Source organism: Heteronotia binoei, chromosome 8, assembly GCF_032191835.1.
Source record: "Heteronotia binoei isolate CCM8104 ecotype False Entrance Well chromosome 8, APGP_CSIRO_Hbin_v1, whole genome shotgun sequence".
Lineage (NCBI taxonomy): Eukaryota > Metazoa > Chordata > Lepidosauria > Squamata > Gekkonidae > Heteronotia > Heteronotia binoei.
In genome coordinates this window covers 37,585,716-37,608,153 of record NC_083230.1, presented here as the reverse complement: position 1 = coordinate 37,608,153, position 22,438 = coordinate 37,585,716, and the positions used below count along the sequence as shown (strand labels likewise).

Here is a 22,438-nt window from a genome sequence, read left to right as displayed (position 1 = left end):
AAAGACTTTCCCATTTACTTTTTCCTGGGTTCTTCCATAAAAGCAGAATCAAGGCTGGCCCTGCCATTAGGCAAACTAGGTGATTTCTTAGGGCACCAGCCTTCTGGGGGCACCGAATAGGGTGCCCCCCATGTGACTCGGTGACATTATCGGTGCAGGGGGGGGGGCACCAGAAGTTAGCCTTGCCTAGGGGGTGCCAGACAATCTAGGTCCGGCCCTGAGCAGGATGTTACCAAGAAATCACTAGGGAGCTGGTGGAGCTAATTTCCATGTTCTAAATATTCCACCCACAAACGCAAAACGGACTTTTGAATGAAGAAGGTTGTTCTCTTATGTTCCACTATTTCAAAGAAGCAGGCAAACTAGGCACATGTCTAACCTGGTTCCGCTAGTGAGAAGCAAAAGTACTGAGGCATTTTGCTAACATTATTCTGACAAAATAGCCTCAGAACTGTCTGCTATTAAGTGAGGAAGCACACAAGTTACTTCTGTAATACAGTGCTGTGACTAGGCAGAAGATTTCCACTCAGATGCCCATACAGCAGTTCAAGTTGATCTGAGACAGCTGCATGTTCAAAGGGTAGGATTTACATGTGCTATGCACGCCTCAGGTCTACCATTTGTTAAGGATCTGAAGACCTTCATCCTTTGAAGAGCTGTTTCTTTGCACATCAGACAAAGAAAGAGTCCTATCTCTGTCCTGAAAGACAGTCGTTAACAAGCAGGTACTTCAGATTTTATAGCAGAGCTGGATGTTATTAGACACAGGCAATGTATAGGCATTCCATTGCTATTTTTCCTTTTGCTGGTAACTTATTATTTAGTAAATTTCTATGCTGCCTTTTCAGAGACCCTGCTCCTGGTGACTTGCAAAGTAAAACACTATAAATATTAACTATTAAAAAACTATTAAACCCATCAATAGAAGAAAAAAACCCAGATTATAACAACGGCATAAAACAATGAACAGCCTAAAACAAGTTTCATAAAAGAAGTCTAAGCTTACAATCCAAATACATAAAAGATAGTTTAAAAATCACCTCCTTAATTAAAAGCCTGGACTTTAAAAAAAAAACATTTTGTCCTGACACCTAAAGGATAGTACAGTAAGGAAAGATACAAGGAGAAGGGCATTCCACCCTGTCTCTGATCACCACCCATCTTCTCTCTAAAGATAGGGCACAGAAAGCACGGCTTGTGAGGAAGATTTTAGCTGGTGGGCTGAACAGAATGGGAGGAGCTAACCCTCCAAGCATCCTGGACCCAAGTGATTCTAGTATAATGCAACATAAGGCATGATATCATGGCAAAATGTATTTGTGTTGAATATTATTAGGAGATGAGGAAAAGAAAGTTTCTGCGTGGCCATGTCTTTGAACCAATTCCTCTACTTATATATCTGCTCCAAATGAAACCCTCTTCAAGACAAGTGCTCAGTATCTACATGGACACACATTCCACATTGATATCAATTTATACTAGTTTCCAGTGAAAGAAAACACTGCCTTATTCACATCATTCAGCCAATTCCAAAGCCAAGTCCTAGCAGCAGAAAAAATGTCCCAGCGCTCATCCTTGGCAAGGCACAACTTCAATTAAACCCTACTTCCTCCTCTTAAATAAAAGCTCCATTTTGACAAAGTGGCAAAAGTAACATTTCAGTTCAGTGAGAGAAACATTCACAAGCTGAAAACTAGGTCCCCAAACCACTCACTTGGACATAAATTCTATGGGTTTGATTTAGTAGGCTTTTCTTAATTAAATGAATATTTACCTTGTTTCATACATGCTGCAAATTTAGCAAGATATTTTTATGGTCCTCTGATAATTAAACAGATTAAAATACACAAGACTGGATATTTCAAGCTTGCTGGGAGGAGACCTTGGGCCATTGCACATTCTCAGGCTACCCTATCTCACAGTGTTGTTGTGAGGATAAAATGCAGGACAGGATAATGATGTAAGACAATTTGGGGTTCCCTCGGGACAAAGGCAGGATATAAGTACACAGTTAAATAAGTTCTGACTTCTGTTCCTCACTTGTTACTGCTGAGGCTGATTACCATTTATTACCATGCATGTAAAGGGAGAAATGTCAACTTCCCCCTTCTGTTCATAATATTAAAAAATGTTTGCTGCTACGCTGCTATTCCGCTATCAAATATGTTCTAAGTTGCCAACCAAGTTGGAGGAGGAGTTGAAACTGAAAAATAAGGTGGGGGGCGGGACTGAAAAATATGTTGCAATAGACAAACTGAGGATCATGAAATTAAAAGAGCAAAATGAAGGAGGAGAAAAGGTTGAAAAAGTTGGAAAAACATAGGAAAAAAACAATAAAAGGTTGGGGGGGGGTGCTACCACCCACAAGGCTGCCCCTTTGTAAGATCTATTAATTAATTAATTAAAAGGAATACAGCCACAAGAATCTTATCTAACAGCCTGAGCTAAATCTGTATAATTTTTAAGAATAAATATCTAAATACCAAGTCTAAGTGTTTTTTTCCATTTTTTTTGTATATTTATATTTTTTTAACATTCATAAGTACTCTAATATTCAATTATGTTGTTATTCATACATACATAGTGAAAGAATACACAATTAAATAAACTATCCATAAGACAGGAAGCCTATAAATTAAAGAACTGGGGTGTATATTTACAAAGTTACCAAAGTGAAAAAGACAAGGTCCTTTAATTTAAACAATCATAAAGATATAGACCTTGAACCAGACTAATATTTTCAAAAGCTGTGGAACTTCCACTATGTGCTGAAATGAACTTGGCAAAGCTAGGAACTCCACAATATGTCCAAAGGGTGTGGCAATCCTCTAACCCTTTGAACTGAACCACTATTTTTAAATAGATTTTATTTTATTGAATCTAATTCAATACAGGGGGACATAGGGAAAATAAATAACAGAAATATAAATCTAACATATAAGAATCCAATTTAGATCATTGGATGCATATAACAGATCATTTACAAAAAACAATACATAATATGCTAGGTATTAAGAATTAAGAAAAGGCCTACAATGCATTCTATTAGGCAAAAAGGAAATATTTTCAAAGAATTCCAAAACCGGGACCCAAACTGAACTACTAACGCCAATCCCAGGTAGTCTCATGTGTTTTGTTTCTTTGTAAGATCTGGTTGTGCAAGAGCTGGGTGAAACTAAAAGACAAGAACTACCTCAGATAACAACCTGCTGCATCCTACCACTGACTATAGCTTGTGGTCCTGGCTGATGTTGCCTTCCAGCAGTGCTGGCTTAGCTGAAAGTTTAACAGGATCTGAGAAGCAAAAGTTTCCCTCAGACTCCTAGTAAACTTTGCAGAAAGGCCAAGTTGGATACCGCTCTTTACTGTACAATTGTTTCTGTGCATCCCTAGTGGCTGCAGTCAGAACTGCATTAGATTTTTTAAAAATGCATTTTGTGAATAGAATATAATGTCAAGGCCCTTCAACTAACTTGGATTTTTCAAATTTTGTCCCTCCACCCCCCACCCCTTCTCTGCAGCTCTGAGAGTATCCCTGTTCACATTACACCAAATTCACAGAAAACACTGATAATATGAAATCAAGTCCACCAAAGTTATATTATTTTATTAAGGAGAATGTTTGTGGAGTGAATACACTATGAAGTTGAATCACTGAGATCTGTATAAAATAGGATTGCAAGGTCCGACTCAGGAAATACCTGTGGACTTTGGGGTGAAACACAGAAGGACTAGCAAGGATTTGACATCACTTTTGTGATGTCATTTCCAGGTCAAAGGTCAAGTGATGTGACTTCCCAAGCTCCACCCCATTTCGATGTCATTTCCAGGCCACTCCCCAAACTCATCTCTACTCTACCTTTACACATACTCACAGGTTACTTTAGCATAGAAACTTGATAGATAATATCACTTTTTGTTGTTGTTCAATCGCACAGTTGAGTCCGACTCTTTGCGACCCTATGGACAAAATCACGCCAGGCCCCCCTGCCTTCCACCATCCTCTGAAGTCTTCTCAAATTCGTATTTGTTACATCAGTAACACTGTCCAGCCACCTCATCTTCTGCCGTCCCCTTCTTCTTTTGCCTTCTGTCTTTCACTTAGTTCACAACAAATCGGGGCTTTCCTCTTAAATACTGGAAGCCATTTCCAGTCTGGTTTGACTCAAGTTTCTGCTCTTTTCTCAGGTTACACACACACCAGCCGTTAAGGGTTGAAACAGTTGGTTTGGTGTGTTTGTTAGTTTTAACAAGGTTTTTAAAGTTAAGGCAAATTTCCACGTAGCAAATGAGGTTCAACGTGGCCAAGTGCAAAGTAATGCACATTGGGGCCAAAAATCCTAACTATAAATACAGGTTGATGGGGTGTGAACTGGTGAAGACTGACCAAGAGAGAGATCTTGAGGTCATAGTAGATAACTCACTGAAAATGTCATAACAGTGTGTGATTGCAATAAAAAAGGACAACGCTATGCTGGGGATTATTAGGAAAGGAATTGAAAACAAATCAGCCAGTATCATAATGCCCCTTTATAAATCAATGGTGCAGCCTCATTTGGAGTACTGTGTACAATTCTGGTCACCACACCTCAAGAAAGATACTATAGCATTGGAAAAAGTCCAGAAAAGTGCAGCTATAATGATTAAAGGGCTGGAACACTTTTAATATGAAGAAAGGTTAAAACGCTTGGGGCTCTTTAGCTTGGAGACACATCGACTGAGGGGTGACATGATAGAAGTTTACAAGATTATGCATGGGATAGAGAAGGTAGAGAAAGAAGTTCTTTTCTCCCTTTCTCGCAATACAAGAACTCATGGACACTCAATGAAATTGCTGAGCAGTTGGGTTAGAACAGATTTTAAAAAGTACTTCTTCATCTAAAGGGTGATTAACACACGGAATTCACTGCCACAGGAGGTGATGGCAGCTACAAGCACAGACAGCTTCAAGAGGGGATGGGATAAGCATATGGAGCAGAGGTCCATCAGTGCCTATTAGCCACAGTGTATTGTTGGAACGTTATTCTGATACATAAAACGTTATTCTGATACACTATTCTAAAAGAGAAATACATTGGAATACTGTGGATATATAGCTATACTTGGTGAGAGTGAGTTTAGCATACATAAAACGTTATTCTGATACACTATTCTAAAAGAGAAATACATTGGAATACTGTGGAATACTGTGGATACATAGCTATACTTGGTGAGAGTGAGTTTAGCATATGTAATGAAATAAAAAAAGACAATATCCCTGTTTAGTCCTGGGGAGGTGTTTGTTCCAAGTTTCATAATAATTTGGTATATATTACTTGTCATTTGTTTCTGTTGAGAATGCCTTAAAACATCTATTTCATCCATTGAATAAACGATGTGAATTAGAGGGGAAGAATGGTGGCTCAGTGGTAGAGCATCTGCTTGGTAAGCAGAAGGTCCCAGGTTCAATCCCCGGCATTTCCAAAAAAGGGTCCAGGCAAATAAGTGTGAAAAACCTCAGCTTGAGACCCTGGAGAGCCGCTGCCAGTCTGAGTAGACAATACTGACTTTGATGGACCGAGGGTCTGATTCAGTAGAAGGCAGCTTCATATGTTCATATGTTCAAAAAGAGAGCTGCAAGCTAGAAAGTGGAGGGGCAGGGGGAGAGAAGGAAAATGAATCCAGGCTGATGTGGTATAATGCTATGCATGCTTTTGTTTTAAGCCTTTAAAGACCTATTTATTGTTAACAGATTTACATGGAGAGATTATATGGCATGAGCTATGAAATCATGCTAAAAATGAGTATTTGTTCATGCCTTGCTGCACTTTTATTTGGCAAATATTTCTTCTGCTTGTTTCAGAAAAGAAGGAATTGAAATGCAGGTCTGAATTTTTATACAGAATATATTGATTCACTAGTCAAGAATAATCTAAATTATACAGAGTAATAAAGCCCGTTGTGAAGAGTAATGCAATGGGTGCTAGAAATTTTCTATGGGTGAGTGTCATGGTGTTGGGGGGCAGGGGCTGGGAAGGGAAAAATAGAGGTAGGCAAGGTATGTTGAAAAGGCAGCTGTTGGGAAGGAACATGGAGAAAGTGGGGGAATGTGGGGTAGGTTATCAGAAAAGGGGATACATCAAGAAAGAAGGGAGCAAAAGAGATGGGGATAGATTGCTTTCTATCTCCTCCATCCTCTTGGTAGTTTCTACATAGGTAAAGTACCGTTTTTTACTGTAGTGGGGACCAAAGCAGCTTACATCATTTTCCTCTCCCCCTTTTGATCTGCATTACAACCCTGTGAGGTGGGTTAGGCTGAAAGTCTGTGGGTGGTCCAAAATCACCCAGTTTCCACAGTAGGAACCTGGGTCTGGAAGACCCTACTCTGAAATGCTGACTGCCACGTCACAGTGGCTGTCATAGGAGGACTGCTGCTGAACAGCTATTTAAGTCATGTCAGTCTGGTGGCATCAAGTCACCCAGAGGCTGCTGCCAGACCTAGGGTAGGAAATCTCCAGGTGGAGGCTTAAGATCTCCTGGTATCACAACTGAACTCCAGATAACAGATCTCTTCCCTTCTGGAGAAAATAACTGCTTTGGAGTGTGGACTCTATGGAATTATATTCAGCTAGGGCCTCTCCCCTCCCCAAAGTATGGATTCCATAGACTCCACCACAAAATCTCCAGGAATTTCCCAACCTGGACCTGGCAACTCTAATCAGGACTGGCCCCAATAAGTTCTCCTTCAAATGCCAAAAGAGGCCTGGAGAGGTCCTCCTCCCTCTGCCTTTTACTGACAGAAACAAGTTTGGTTGTAGGTTTATCAGGTCCACTTCAAAAAACACCTGGCGACTTTGGGGGTGGAACCAGGGGACTTTGATGGTGGAATCAGACTTTCCCATTTTCCCCAAAATAAATAAAAATGCAGCAGTGCTGTTCCTATGACTGCAGTTTTCATTTCCTCATCCCCCAGAAGCTGGCTGCACTTTCAATAAATGAAAGTGAACACACACACACACACACCAGCCAAAATAAACACAGTTTGCAACTCATTGGAGCTGCTGAGTGTAACCATCTGCTATATTCCAACCAAAACAAAAGCAGAGCTGCCTATCCAAACAGGCTCACTTTTCTTCTGTTTATACACTCACCAAAAAGACTCAGGTGGCTCTGCCTACTCACCCTGCCCATTCAACTATCCTCTTGGTCTCTCATCCAAGTATCGTTTCCACACGTCCTTTGTCACACTAGTAACAGGCACTGAAGGGAAAACAAAGGCAGCTTCCCTGATGGTCCAGTCTTAAAAAAAGGACTCTATTTTCTCTAATTTTCTTTCACCAGCCCTCTCTGTATCTAGAATAAAACATCATTGTTCTGATGCCAAGGAATGTGATTTTTTTTTTGTCCATGTCTCTCTAGCTGTTTGGTTCACCAGAGTAGGAGGGAAGGAGCCCTCAGCCAATTGATGGAAAGCTTTTTGTGGCTGGTTCCCTCCTTCTCCTTCCCTCAGCCAATGGAGAGAAGGCGTTCTTAATCTCCCCTGCAAAGCAGTGCCAATTGAGGGATGGCTTTCTGTGACAGTTTCCCTTCTCCCCCCTTTCTCAGCCAATTGAGAGAAGGCTTTTTTTTCGCTCCTCTGCAAAGCAATGCCTCAATCCTCAGCCAATGGAATGCAACAGACCTTGAGTGGTGGTTGATGGGTCAATAGTTGATGAAGTGCACACCACAGTCAATGGGAGACCTGGATTTACAGGGTATGTGTGTGTGTGTATGATTAAGAGAAACAGAAGATTCAGGGGTGTCAAACATGTAGCCCCCAGAGGCAACATCTGCAACAGGCTGTCATCTGCTTCCTTCTCTCTCTCTTGCTTCCTTCTGCATCACAGCTTGCTTTGCTAGGCTTGCTCAATCGCACAGGAGATACAGAGCAAAGCCTCTATTTTCTCCATTGGTTGAGGCTCCTCCCTTGGGGAGGAGGGGGGGGAGGAATAGCTTGCTTTGTCAGGCTTAATCTCACAGCAGAGGTTTGCACAGGAGAGATACAAAGAAAACACCATTAAGACCAATAAGTATTAATGTTTTAAGCATGTTTTATTTTAAGCTTTTAAAAGATCTTTGTTTTTGTCTGTGTCATTTATAAAGTTTCCATCTCTGCTACCTGGAATTACATTTTGACACTCATGGCCCAGCCCAACAAGGTCTCATTTATGTCAGATCCGGCCCTCATAACGAATGAGTTCAACACCCCTGGTGCAGTATGTCATTATGGTGCAGTAAGACCACAGTCAAATTTATTTATTTATTTTAATTTTAAAAATATTTTAGATTGTTGTGTAAGTGGACTGAGCTGAATTATAATCGCTATGGATGAGTAGACACTTTACAATTCTTTCTCAGACCAAAGGGTTATGCAAAAAGCTGGCTCTTCATAGCACCCACTTGCAACTAGGTAACTCCAAAGGTCCTATTCCTGCTGGCATTCCTGATTGACTTAAAGGTTGCAGAGATATTTCAAAGAGAAAATGCCAGGCAAAAGCTACTAAATTTGAATTTAGAGCAGATCTGGTACTATTGGAGTTGGACTCGATAGGAACTTGGAATGATTAGTTCACTACAAAAGGTAGTTGTTCTTTCTTACAAGCTTATGTATAACATTCTGATGCATCATATTTTAGCTCGCCCGCGGAGCCAGATGGACCCGGAACAGTTCCTGACGGCTATGCGGGATCCCTGGCCCCCTGGCGACTCCCTCGATGACCTGGTGGAGGCTTGGAATGATAGGCTCACCGGGGCCATCGATGAGATCGCACCTAGGCTTCCTCTGCGCCCTCGTTCAAGGCCGACACCCTGGTATAACCAGGAGTTGCGGCATTTGAAACGGGGACTCAGACGACTAGAGAGGCAGTGGCGGCGTACTTGAGACGAAGCGACTCGAACATCTTATAGAGAGTTTATGAGGTCCTATGAGATGGCAGTCAAGGCCGCAAAGAAAACATACTTTGCGGCGGAGATTGCATCCGCAACTTCGCGCCCGGCACAACTGTTCTATACAATTCAGACCCTTACAACACTGCTACAGGGCAGACCAAACTCTAATGAATTGGAAATTGGCTGTGAGGCTTTTGCGAATTTCTTTGCGGATAAAATCGCATCGCTCCGTTCCGACTTCCCTGCCATATTAGATACAGTTAGCGAGCCTGAGGCTCCGTGCCTGTCTTCGGATTGTGTTCTGGATGGCTTCGGTGCGCTCAGTCTGGAAGAAGTTGACAGGATCCTCCTATCTGCACGCCCAACAACCTGTAAATTGGACCCATGCCCCTCCTGGCTTATTAAGACCTGCCAGAGGGAGCTAAGATATCCTATACGGGATATCATAAATAGATCCCTGCTGGAGGGGCATTTTCCATCAGCGCTCAAAGAGGCAGTGGTCCGTCCCCTCTTGAAGAAAACAATGTTAGACCCGGCCGAATTGGCACACTACCGGCCGGTCTCGAATTTGCCCTTCTTGGGCAAACTTATTGAGAGGGCAGTGGCGTTGCAGCTACAGAGTTTCCTGGAGGATGCTTCTATCCTTGACCCCTACCAGTCTGGCTTTCGCCCGGGCCACGGGATGGAGACGGTGCTGGTCGCCCTGGTGGATGACCTTCAGCAGCATCTGGATCAAGGTGGCTCGGCGGTGCTGATACTGTTAGACCTATCGGCAGCGTTCGATACGGTCGACCATCGGCTTCTGGCGTGCCGCCTTGCCGACACAGGGATTCAGGGGCTGGCCTTGCAATGGCTTTCCTCTTTCCTTGACGGTCGGGGACAAAGGGTGGCGATTGGGGAGGAACTGTCCCGGAGACACACGCTTGATTGCGGAGTGCCTCAAGGGGCGGTACTTTCCCCGATGTTATTCAACATCTATATGCGCCCCCTTGCCCAGATTGCCCGAAGGTATGGGCTGGGTTGCCATCAATATGCTGACGACACCCAGCTCTATCTGCTTATGGACGGCCGGCCCGCCTGCGCCCCAGATAATCTGGACCGGGCGTTACAGGCAGTGGCTAGGTGGCTTAGGCTAAGCGGGCTGAAGCTGAATCCGGCGAAGACAGAGGTCCTTTGCTTGGGTCGCTGCGGCCCGGGAGGGGAAATCCCCCTACCAGCTTCTGACGGCGCGCCGTTGACAGCGTCGAGCAGGGTCAAGAGCTTGGGGGTACTATTGGAGCCTTCACTGACGATGGAGGCTCAGATAGCAGCCACTGCCAAGTCCGCTTTCTTTCATCTTAGGCGGGCAAGGCAGTTGGCCCCCTTCCTGGAGCGCGACGACCTAGCATCAGTGATTCATGCTACGGTCACCTCGAGGCTGGACTACTGTAATGCCCTCTACATGGGGCTATCCTTGTGCCAGACCCGGAAACTGCAGCTAGTGCAGAACGCCGCTGCCTGGCTGCTATTAGGGCTCCCAAGATGGGAGCACATACGGTCGGGGCTCCGGGACCTGCACTGGCTGCCAGTAACATTCCGAGTCCAGTACAAGGTGTTGGTCATTACCTTTAAAGCCCTATATGGCCTAGGACCTGCCTACCTTAGGGACCGTCTCTCCCCACATGTTCCCCAGAGAGTACTATGGTCGGGTTCACAAAACCTGCTGGTAATCCCCGGGCCAAAGGAGGCCCGTCTAAAATCCACCAGGGACCGGGCCTTCTCAATAACGGCACCTTACTGGTGGAACCAGCTGCCGGAGGAGGTGCGGGCCCTGCGGGACCTAGGACAGTTCCACAGGGCCTGTAAGACAGCCCTCTTCCGGCAGGCCTATAACATCTAACTGACAATGAGGATACCTTCTGAATGGAACAAAAATGCACCTACAGACCGCTGGTTTTTATTTTTATTTGTTTTATTAATTATGGTTTAAATTGTATCTGTAAATGCTTTTAAATTGAATCTGTGTAAATTATTATGTTGTAAGCCGCCCTGAGACACTCCGGTGAGAAGGGCGGGATATAAGTCTAAATATAAATAAATAAATAAATATAAATATTTTGCTGATTTGTTTACAATTTAGAGGGTGAACAGATCATTTTTCTCTTTTACCTTAATCTCATTTTCATTTGGGCTTGCAGCGCAATATAACACACAGTGGCAGACTGGGTTTAAAAATATTGGTTGCCAGGAGACCAAGGGGGCCCACCCATGGCCAGCGCATGGGAGTAGGGAGTAGGTGAGGTAGGCAACCGCCTAGGGTGCCACCTTGCCTACGGGGTGCCAACAAATGCCCCCTCCCCGGGCCCTGCTGCACTCAGTTTCCTGGGTTTGCAACCTGGGAAGCTGAGAGTGGCAGCATGGTGCATTGGTGCGCACTTTCCTCTTTCCTTGCAAGGGAAGAGAATGCACCCCGTCCGGCTGCTCTCGCCTTGAAGGTGAGAGCAGCTGGGTGGGGTGTTGTTGTGGCTTGCCCACAGCCCATTCTCAGTCTTCTTGGGTCTGCCCAAGAAGGCTGAGTGGGGGCTGCAGGTGAGTTATGCCTGGGCAGGGAGCTCTTGGAGGCACTCCGAGACTGCCCACCCAGCCCTCCCTTGCTGCACCTGCCCTTTCCACGGGCAGGGGTGCAGTGGCGAAGCTGGTGCGGGTGGTGGGGCACAGGATAGGTGCTGGCTTGGGGCACCCGAGGCCCTAGCACTGGGCCTGGACCCACCCACAACTATAATGCTATCATTTAATTTTTATAAAAAATAAATAAAATTTTCAAAAAATACATAAGTGGAAAAATGTACATTTAAAACTTTTGTGAAATAAATGTATGTCATTTAGTAATTACAGTGTACATATTACCAGCAGTATACAGTAGATACTAAATGTAAATACAGATTGTTATAACTGATTTTTTTTTTTAAATAAATGGTGGATATTTTTAAATAGTTTGCTTGAACTGAACATTGTACACATTAACAGGTAATTCTTTCTATTCTTTTAGTCATCCTTTCCTTTTTTCCTTTTTTTCTTTGAAGCAATAGCAATAAGGTTCCCTCTCATAATGTTTTGCTTGCCTCCCAAATCATTGTCACAGACACATCTCCTTTTCTATTTATCTTGAAAAATTCAGCTAGGTCTTTCTTACATTTCCCAATTCCTTCTTTTTGGAACAGGACTTCATCATTTAATCTCCACCTTCTATTTCCCAATTTTCTCTCTTGCCAGGATATCCAGAGTGGGTTATGGTCTGTAAATATTTTTGGTCAGATCTCAGAATTTTTTAGATTCATGACTACTGTTTGATATCCAACACATGTCAATTCCGGAATAAGTTTGATGTCTTTCAAAGTGCCAAGTGTAGCTTGTGGGTTTAGGATTTATCACTCTCCAGGCATCAATTAAATGTAGCAAGTCCATATACCAAACTACATTCTTAGGGAGTCTACCCCTTTTTGTCGTCTTAGTTTTTTTTTTAAGATCCAAGACTCCATTCATATATTCAAAAACCATAATTTCACCTTCTTGAACAGTCTTGAACAGCAGACTTCTTGAAACTCTAACAGCTTTTGGAATAAGTTCTCATAAAATTTTTCTCTTGTGTTGTTTGGTGCATATAATGATACTAGTATATTAATCCTGCCATCAGATAATTTGATTTTCAACATCAAATATCTCCCTTCTGGATCTTTCAGTTCTTCTATAACATTGATACATGGATTTGTTATATAAATTACTGTGCCTTTTTTCTTCTCCTTTGCAGAAGCTGCATAAACAGTACCTAGTTTCTTATTGTTTAAAATGTGTTTGTGTTGTTTCTTTATATGGGTTTCTTGTATGCAAATTATGTCTGCTTTTTTTTTTTAGTGAATTAAAGATTCTGGATCTTTTAGAAGGGGAGTTAAGACATTAATGTTGATCGATATTGAATTCAGGTTATCCATCTTATTATAATGCAGCAGCCTGGTCCAGTTTTCCTTATTCTCTTTCTGCTTCCATGTCCTTGGATAGTTCTTCTGCTAGTTGTTTGGCCTGTTTGATCAAGGATATAGTGCTTCTGCCCATTGGTAGATGCACCTCTAGTGCAAATGGTGCACCGATATTTTTTTATCTCTTTAGTAGGATCTGTCCAAAAAGATCAAAAGTTCTCCTTTTCTTCACAAGAGTATGAGGAAAATTTTGAAAGACCTGGCTTTCAGTCTTGTGGATTTTAATAGGAGAAGCCATCTGCTTATTAGGTATAAAATCCCTTGTTCTCTTATGTGTAAATTTCACCAAAATGTCACACAGGAGTTTATTCTTAATAGCAAATCCAGAGTTAGCTCTGTATATGTAATCAATATCGGGAAAGTCTCCTTCAGTCTTGTAATGGTCTTGTAACAGCTTACGGAAATCATCTTCAAGGTTGGTTTTCCCAAACTGTTTGAGGATGGAACAGAATCTACATCTGCAGTTTCTATTCCGCACCTCCAAAACCTCAATCCTTTGGTTGGCTTTATCTTAACAATTGTTCACGAACTTCTTGGTGTAGTTCTAATTCTTTATGTTGACTCTGGAGCTGGACTATCTTTTCTATATTCTCTTGAATCTTTTTTTGAGTTTGCTTAAGACCAGTGGCTATTTCTTGCCTCAAAGATGAAAGTTCTTTTTTAATATGATCAGCAGTATTTTCTTGTCCCTGCTTAATTGCTTAACCTGAGCTTGAATGCCTTCATCTATCTGGATCACTTTACTATGTATTCTTCCAGTTGTTGCATCTGGGAAGAAAACTTATCAGTAACTATATTCATATGTTTTGCCCAGCTATCTTGGAGTGTTTCCAGCCATTCTGGCATACCAGGATTCTCTTCTTCATCCGTCTTCTTTCTTCTTTCTTGAGACCTTGTTGATGTCATCCTAAGCCTATATGTTCTGTAGAGACCTTTTCTTTACTTGTTACATCAATGTTTATATAGGGTTATCTTTACTATTATGGCAGTATTAAAACACTGCAATTTAAGGGGCCGGGGGCACTTGCCCAGAGCCTCTTTCTATAGCCAGTTGTATTTTTCTCCACAACAGGCCTTATTCCTCTCTCTCTCGGCTTGACTTCGCGAACGAAGATTTAAGAAAGGTGCAGTAGTGGGGTTGGTGCTGTAGCGGTACGATTCTCCCTCAATCTCCTTTTGTCCTCAAGACCAGCTATGTGTGCGTTCTCAAAGGAAGAGACAGCCTGGTGGATGGTGTGCCTCCGTGCTTTGCGATCTGAGGCTAGGTCAGACCACTGGTGATGGTTAATGCAACAGGTACCAAGGGATTTCTTCAAGGAGTCCTTGTACCTCTTCTTTGGTGCCCCTCTATTTCGATGGCCGGTGGAAAGTTCGCCATACAGGGCAATCTTGGGAAGGCGGTGGTTTTCCATCCTGGAGATATGCCCTGCCCAGCGCAGCTGCGTCTTCAACAGCAATGCCTCGATGCTTGTAACCTCCGCCCGCTTGAGGACTTCAGTGTTGGTCACAAAGTTAGTAATATAAACCACTGCTCTTGGGCCAATGTGAAAAAGAGATTATCATATTGCAATTCCTATGTTTTTTAAAACACATAGGCTTTCATGTGCTTATACTACTAATGAAAAGAGGCTAAGAATACCATGTAACAGCACTAATGCAAATGTATATCTATGCAGAGTCTCACATCAACCTGTGCTATGATGCCACACATTTCTATTGTTCCATAGCTTAATTCCATTTGTAGAGTCAAAAGGCCATTGAGTTTAAAATGTCCTCTATGAATGGTCACATTGACTGAAAACATAAGGGAAGGAATTTACAGATTTGACACATGGCATTTTAGTTTGCATGTCTAAAATTCAGCCAAGACATGAATAGATGCAGCTTTTATCAGCTAGAAGGATCTGACAGGCATGCAATGCGTTCCATTTCTGTGAGTTTGCTGATAAATGGTTGTGCTTCAATTTGCCATTGAAATTCAAGCATACCTCATTAATATTGGATTCGGCAATCTTCAGAGAGAGAGAGAGAGAGAGAGAGAGAGAGAGAGGAACTAAACTATTTTTTTCCTGCAATATTGACATGATTCCCATAGCGATTTTTATAAATCTGTGAAATTATCTACCACATGGAACAGCAAGATGAATAGAATTTTCAGCTTGGAAAGTGAGTGTATTTTTAGCCTGACAGGGACAGCTATGCCATTGTTATCACTGATGGCGCTCATAAGAGAATGATTCATGGATTTTAAGAGATCCCTTAATTGTAAAGGGCCATGGATTGGGGATCGACAAAGAATAAAAATAAATATTTAAACAGTGATTGCAACAGATAGGTGTAGGTCCGGCCTCTATATATGCACCTTTTAATATATATGTATTTTCATAAGCTCCTGAAATGGAGAGGCTTCTGTGTAAAAACAACAACAACAACAGTGCTTGGCAGGGATCTTTAATTTATGACTAGAGTGTACAAAGAGGAGCTTGCCCTACTTTCAAAGAGAAATATATAATATAAGGTGAAGATACAGTAATACATTTTAACAGATGCATAGTGTTACATTCAGTTCCAGCCATTCTTACTCCTTTTATTTTTACCCAGAGCCTCTCAACTGAGCTGCCCTGCTCAGATTCACATATTTCTTCACAAGTATATACTTCCTTCACATATACTGCTATGCCTCCACCCTTTCTCATTTGTCTGTCCCTTTTAAATAAGTTGTATGCCTAAATCCTAATATTCCAGTTATGAGTGTCATCCCACCAAGTTTCAGTAAGGCCTATTAGTCATAGTCTCCTTCCTGTATTAGGACTTCCACTTCCTCCTTTTTGTTTCCCATACTCTGTGCAATAGTTTACTCTGTGCAAACATTACCTAGTGTATCCACCACTCTCTACAAATCTTTAGTGTTCTTATCCCCAGTTTCTGGCATCATATGAGGCTTTGAATTATTGTCTCTCTTCCCCATACAATTTACTTTAAAGCCCTTCTTATTAGGTTAGCAAGGCTGCTACCAAATAACCTTTTTCCTACTGTCATAAGGTGCAAACCATCTCCCGATAGAAGACCACCATCTCGAAAGTGTAAGCCATGGTCCAGAAATCCAAATCTTTCCTGATGACACCGTCGACGTAGCCAGTCATTTATTTGAAGTATTCTTCTTTCTCATCCTAAGCCATGGCTTTCAACAGGAAGAATTGATGAGAACAAAACTTGTGCACTCAGCTCCTTCACCTTCTGACCCAGAGCCACATAGTCTTTTCTGATACATTCAGGGCTATGACGGGCATTATAATTTCTTCCCATGTGGATCAGCAAGAAAGGATAATAATCTGTTGGCTTGATAAGTCTTCCAATCCTTTCTGTCACATCCTGGATGTGTGCACCCGGCAGACAGCAGACTTCTCGGGATGACAAGTCCGGTCGACACACTTTGGGCTCCACCCCTCTGAGCAAGAAGTCTCCAATTACCACCACTTTCCTCTTCCTATATTGGGGAGCAGAAGCTCCAGGCTTCTTATCCACAGGATCCTGAGAAACTTTCTTCAAGCTTCACAGAGGCTGAGGAAATAGCCCTTGTTCCAATGGTTCAGAATCAGTTACTGTGGGGAAATCCTCGAACCAATTGCTGAGCAGCAGAGGCTCAGAACATCTCCTGATTTTCTTGCTCTTTAGTGTTACATTTCTCCACAAACCCTCCTCCTGTGTTGGGTTCTCTCCCAATTGCTGAGATACCACCTTCTCTTCTTGTCCTTTCAAAAGCGCGTCATGGGTTCTGTCAAGAAAATCCTCACCTTGCTTTATACACTGCAGTGTGGACAATCGTGCCTCCAGTCCCCGTATCTTCTCCTCCAGCAGGGCTACTGACTTACACTTGCTGCAAGTGTAATTGCTGCTACTCTCAGGTAGAAATACAAACATCCCACAGTCTTTACACGTCACTGCCTCTGCTCCCTCACCAGCCATACTGCTGCAATCCATTTCAAAATTCTCTTTATCTTGACTTCTCTGTAAATTCCACCACCAACTGCCCCTTGACACTACTCGTGAGGAACTACCCACCTTCCTACAGAAGCCCCAGGCTAGACCCCCAGGCTAAGAGCCACAGGCCAGGAGCCTTTGGCTCTTACCCTTCGGTTCATGCCTCTGGCAAGGACAAGCCTTGCAAATTAAAGGCTCAAGCCTCCACCCACCTGACTCAACAGCCAGAGCAACAGCAGAGGGTGGAGCCAGCAATTACCCCCAGGCAAACAAGCTCTCCTCACTCAGCAACAGCTACACAAAAGCAATCAGAAACCCCTTTACAGCAGGTAGCAAACACTCACACAGTTCCCTCCCATAGCAATCCTAGGAAATGCTCCCCAGCAGTTTTAGAAAAGCAGATCAGCAGTCACCTTACCAGCAGTTCTGTCCCAGCTCTAAGCACCTTCCTCTAATGCAGCTGAGCCACTTCATTTAAAAGGCTGCGTCTCTTCCAGTTTACTCCTTTGTTTCATTGGTTTTCTGTGTTCTATAGTTGCACTAATAAGGAAACTAGATATTTTGCTAATTTGATGTTTTATGTCTTTATTCCTTTAAGAAATCTATTCAGACAGTTTACATGGAAGTGTTGCTTTTGATCTCCTTCCACCCATCTGGAAGCTGGCAACCCTAACCCCCACCCCACCTGCTAGACAGGCAAGGTGACCTGTCAACCTTAACTGATATAACTATAGCTGAAGGGTAGTGATGGAAAAGTTATTACAAAGAAAGGCTCAAAGGTCCAGTTTCATAGAACCTAACTGTGTTACCAGTGGTGGACTGGCCAAGGTGTCAGCTTGCCTGATGGCAATTATGAAGTGGACCCCCTTAAACACTAGACAATATGTTAAAGATGTTTAATGACCTTTTAGTAGCTTGAAATTATAATAGAAATTCCAATATTATTACTGTAATGCAACTAAAATTTACATTGTATTACTATTTACATTGTATAATTCTGATTTGGGTTATGTGAGGTCAACACATATGTTTTATAGGCTCAGATCTTTACAATTGTGACTGCACAATGAAGTTTAGCTGGGAATCCCACCCTGGGACCGTGACATGTATTACATCATTTTACATCTTAAGGCTAAGAAATTCACTGTCTGAGAAGAACTTGGAATCATACATGTTGCTATCCATTGAAAAGGAATTATTAGATGAATTGGATGCAGAAGCAATTATCCACAGATTTGCACAATTATAGTGAATTCAAATGATTGCTCATAATTTAGTGGACTGCATGAAATTCAAACTTTAGTTTAGAACAACATAAAAAAAATCAAAGAAATCTCTCTTAAAAGAAATTTAAAATCAGTTCCTTAAAAATTTACAAAACACCTCTCACCATTCCTTATAAAACACAACACAGCTAACCAAGGAATAATAATGGAAGGGATTAGGAGGCAGGAGTTAGATTGTTAAACATGCCCTTTCTTCATTATAATGCTTGGTACATAATTGAACTTGATTGGCCATATAACTAGAAACTAACATGTCACAATGTTTAACACTTTAATTGGAACACTTGGCCTAGTACATATTTAACTCATCCTTTTGGTTCAGTTCAGGGCAGTGTACATGATTCTCACTTCCTCCAAATTATCATTAACAGCACTGTCAGATGGATCAGTCTTGACAAGTAATGACTGGGTAAAGCTTCATGGAGAGTTGGATTTGAACCTAGTTCTCCTTATCACAGTCAAATACTGTAACCATTAGGAAAAAAGAATTCTGGTTTTATGTATATGATTAAACAAGTGCAAGTCTAAGAAATCAATCTATGCAACTTAACCTTGGGGTAGGCTTGCCAGGTGCCAGCTTATGGCTGGGAAACTCCCAGCAATTTCAGCTGCTGCCCACCAACTCAGGTGATTGGTTGGCAGAAGCAGGCTAGTCAAATCAGAAGCAGCGAACATAGTCTCCTTGCAATGATATCACTTCTGGCGCATTCCAGGAATACCAGCACTGAACCAGGGCAATGGTGTAACACTCACACCCCCAAGTTCCATTGTTCAGGTACAATGCCAGCACTTCTGGGTTGCACCAGAAGTGACATTGCTGCATGACTCTGACATCCCTTCCTCTCCCACAGTAAGTACCCATCTCCTCAATCTCTCTTCCCTGTCTTGAATGGGTATCAGCATATCCAGCCTCCTTTCCTTGCAAGATTACTTTCTAGATAGCTCATATATTCATTGAGAATAAATGTATGACCCAAAGTGCACTGTTTGAAGGCAAGGCCTGTTTATATTAGAAGATGTATTCTACGTTGTACTTGCAGGAGGAAAGAGGGAGGGAAAGGCTAGCACAGGGATAGTTATTGTTTACTTGTAAGCAGACTTCAAGTTCCACTTGCCAGGCCAATTTCAGAACAACAGGACAGTTATCCAAACACTGACTCTTATTTTGTGCTGGAGACAAACTTCCTGTATCATGAAAGCATCCAGCAACTGCTCACTTCCAAAATACTCTTATGCCAAGACACTTTGCTCCACTTACAGTAAGCTACAGCAAAACTAAAACACAGAGACTTTCACTTCCCTTTCTACACTTTCCTGTTGAAGACCTTGCTTCAGAGCCTCTACATGGACCCTGATTTTTAAATAACATAGTTGCACTGAATTCTTCTAGGGAAGGAGAGAGAAGAAGATCAGATATGCAGTTTAACAGAGAAAAAAATTCATAATAAACTTGGAAACAATTTAATAAATATATTTGCCTTGCTTTGTTCATGTTAGGGGGAGAATGTGCTTTGTTACAGTCATGCACCCTTAGTTATACTATTGGTTATCTCCAAATTAGAGTTGCCAACTGTGGCCTGGAAAAGTCCTGGGGATTTGGGGGTAATGCCAAAGGATGGGGGAATTTGGGAGGATTTCACCTAGAATCTATGGTATAAAGTTTGCCTTCTGAAGCTACATTTGCTCTGGGGAAACCTATCTTTGTAATCTGGAGATCAACTGTAATTCTTGAAGAACTCCGAGTCCAAGCCCCTCTGATGATTGGCAGCCCTACTCCACATATCTATGGGAACAGACTATGAAGACTGTGGCGGAGGAACAGACTATGGTCAGGTCCAGCATTATATTTATTTGTTCATTTATTAGGTTCAGTTTCTATCCTGCCCTTCCCACAAACATGCTGGGTTATAATATTGGTTTAAAACAATAACCACACATTAAAACTATAAAACTTGACCCCTAACAAGAAGGTGTTCTAACTATTTAGGCTATTTCTGTGGTGTCCCAGTAGTATTCAATCAAGAAGAAACAGTAAATGCTTTACTCTCAGCAGTATCAGCAAGACTGTATAAGAGGTATCAGCAGATGGTAACAGGAAGAGTCAGATGGCATTTGACGTCCACTGCTTCACCCCAAAACTTGGCAGAATAGCTCTATCTTACAGGTCCTGCAGAACTGTAAGAGGTTCCATAACTGTTGGCACAGCAAAGAAGCAATCGCATGGGCAACAGATGTTGAGGAGATAAGAATGAGAAATAGCATTATAGCTCACCGTCTGTGTAACCAGACTGAAGACACAGTGTTAGCTTCATCTAAACATGTTCTTTAATCATGAATAAATGGGCTGAAATAGCATAATGCAGTATAGAGCAAAATTTAATTTTAATAGGATTAAAGCAAGTTTTGAGATCTAGGAATGCCACAGACACAACCAAGTCAGTCCAGAAATTAACTTAGAATATTTTAATACCACAGCCAGGGCCAGTTTGGTGTAGTGGTTATGTGAGCGGACTCTTATCTGGGAGAACCAGGTTTGATTCCTGACTCCTCCACTTGCAGCTGCTGGAATAGCTTTGGGTCAGTCATAGCTCTCGTAGGAGTTGTCCTTGAAAGTGCAGCTGCTGTAAGAGCTCTCTCAGTCCCACCTGCCTCATAGGGTGTCTTTTGTGTGTGGGGGAGAGGTAAAGAAGATTGTGACCATTCTGAGACTCTGAGTATAGGATGGGATATAAATCCAATATCTTCATCTTCTTCTTTTGTAGAAAAAGCCCAGCAGGAACTCATTTGCATATTAGGCCACACCCTTGATGTCACCATTGTTTCACACAGGGCTTTTCTGTAGAAAAAGCCCAGCAGGAACTCATTTGCATGTTAAGCCATACCCCTGCCAGCATGCCAGCTGGAATTGTGTTCCTGTGCATTCCTGCTCAGAAAAAGCCCTGACCACAGCAATATAAAATACACACATTCTATTACTTAGGTCTGGAAACAGCCAATATATTCCATTAAAATGGCACTGCATCTGTAATTCTTCAAGGCTGAGTTTTTAGGAATACATTAAAAAGTCCAGAGAATATTTCAGATTTATTTTCAAATCTGAATTCCTTTAAGCTGCATTTCCTCACCATGGTATAATTGAAAGTAATTTTTTTTTTGTCTTTATTCTGAAAGCTGCTCAGCATACTCTTTGCTACTCAGCATTCTCTTTGAAGCCATTATCTGCAGCTTGAAATCTAAAGCCTTTGTACAGCAGGCCCTCTTGAAGTAACTTTAGCCACTCAGTTCTAACTAGAGATGGGCACAAACCTAACCACAAACCTAAATTCATCATGAAAATCACCTAGTTCATGTTTCATGAATCAAGGGCCGTGCGATCGCACCTGCAAGAAACTTCTATGATTTTTATGGAGGCTCATGTGGTTCATGTTGGTGGTTCATGTGGCAGAACACCAATAGTGGCCCTCCAAACACCAAACAAAAATTGCCCTTGTGGGATCTGGGGGCACGGAGGAAAGTGTGAAAGAGCTTGGGTCAAGGATGGAAGAAGATGTGGGAGAGGAAGATGAAGGGTGCATGCCAACGGCGGTGCAGGAAACAGAGGAGGCAGAGATCTGAGGTCCAGGGGAGAAAAGCAATCTCCTTTTTGCAGAAATGGCAGGAACTTTGGGAAACCAGTCCATGGGGTAGTCAGAGGCAGGTAGATTAGGCCAGGACAAAAAGGGGGAGCCCAGGAGGCCTGGACTTTAAGGATTGCATGGTTGAAAGGAAAAAGGGGTGGGCTGATCTCCTTTTGATAGAAGTGGTGGGAATTTCAGGGAACTGGTCCATGAGGCAGTCAGAGGGAGGTCAGCAGATGATACCAGGTCAAAAAAAGGGGGACCCCCATGAAACCCAAAAGTTGAGGATCACAAGGAAAAGGGGGGCAATCTCTCTTTGGTAGAAGAGGAGTGTCATCTGGAGTGTCATCTAGCCTGCAGGGCGGCCAATCTACCGCATCATGAACCTCACAAAATGAAACGGTCCAGGTAGTTTGTAAAGGTTTGTTGTTCATGAGAGCTGATGAATCATGAACAGGGACAAACCTTTTAATTCAAGTCCAACCCTAATCCTAACCATGACCCTTTCTACATTTATTTATTTATTTATTTATTTATTTATTTATTTATTTATTTTATTCAATTTATTCTGCTCTCCCCATGAAACCAGGCTCAGGGCAGCTTACACACTCATGCAAATACATGGAACATAAAA

General features: G+C 42.3%; 1 protein-coding gene across 1 annotated transcript in view; it reads right to left on the bottom strand.

Annotated features, from left to right (window-relative positions):
* CNTN1 (contactin 1) overlaps nucleotides 1-22,438 on the bottom strand; it is a 158,879-nt gene that overhangs the window by 103,470 nt on the left and 32,971 nt on the right. The gene's annotated exons all lie outside the window — the stretch shown is intronic.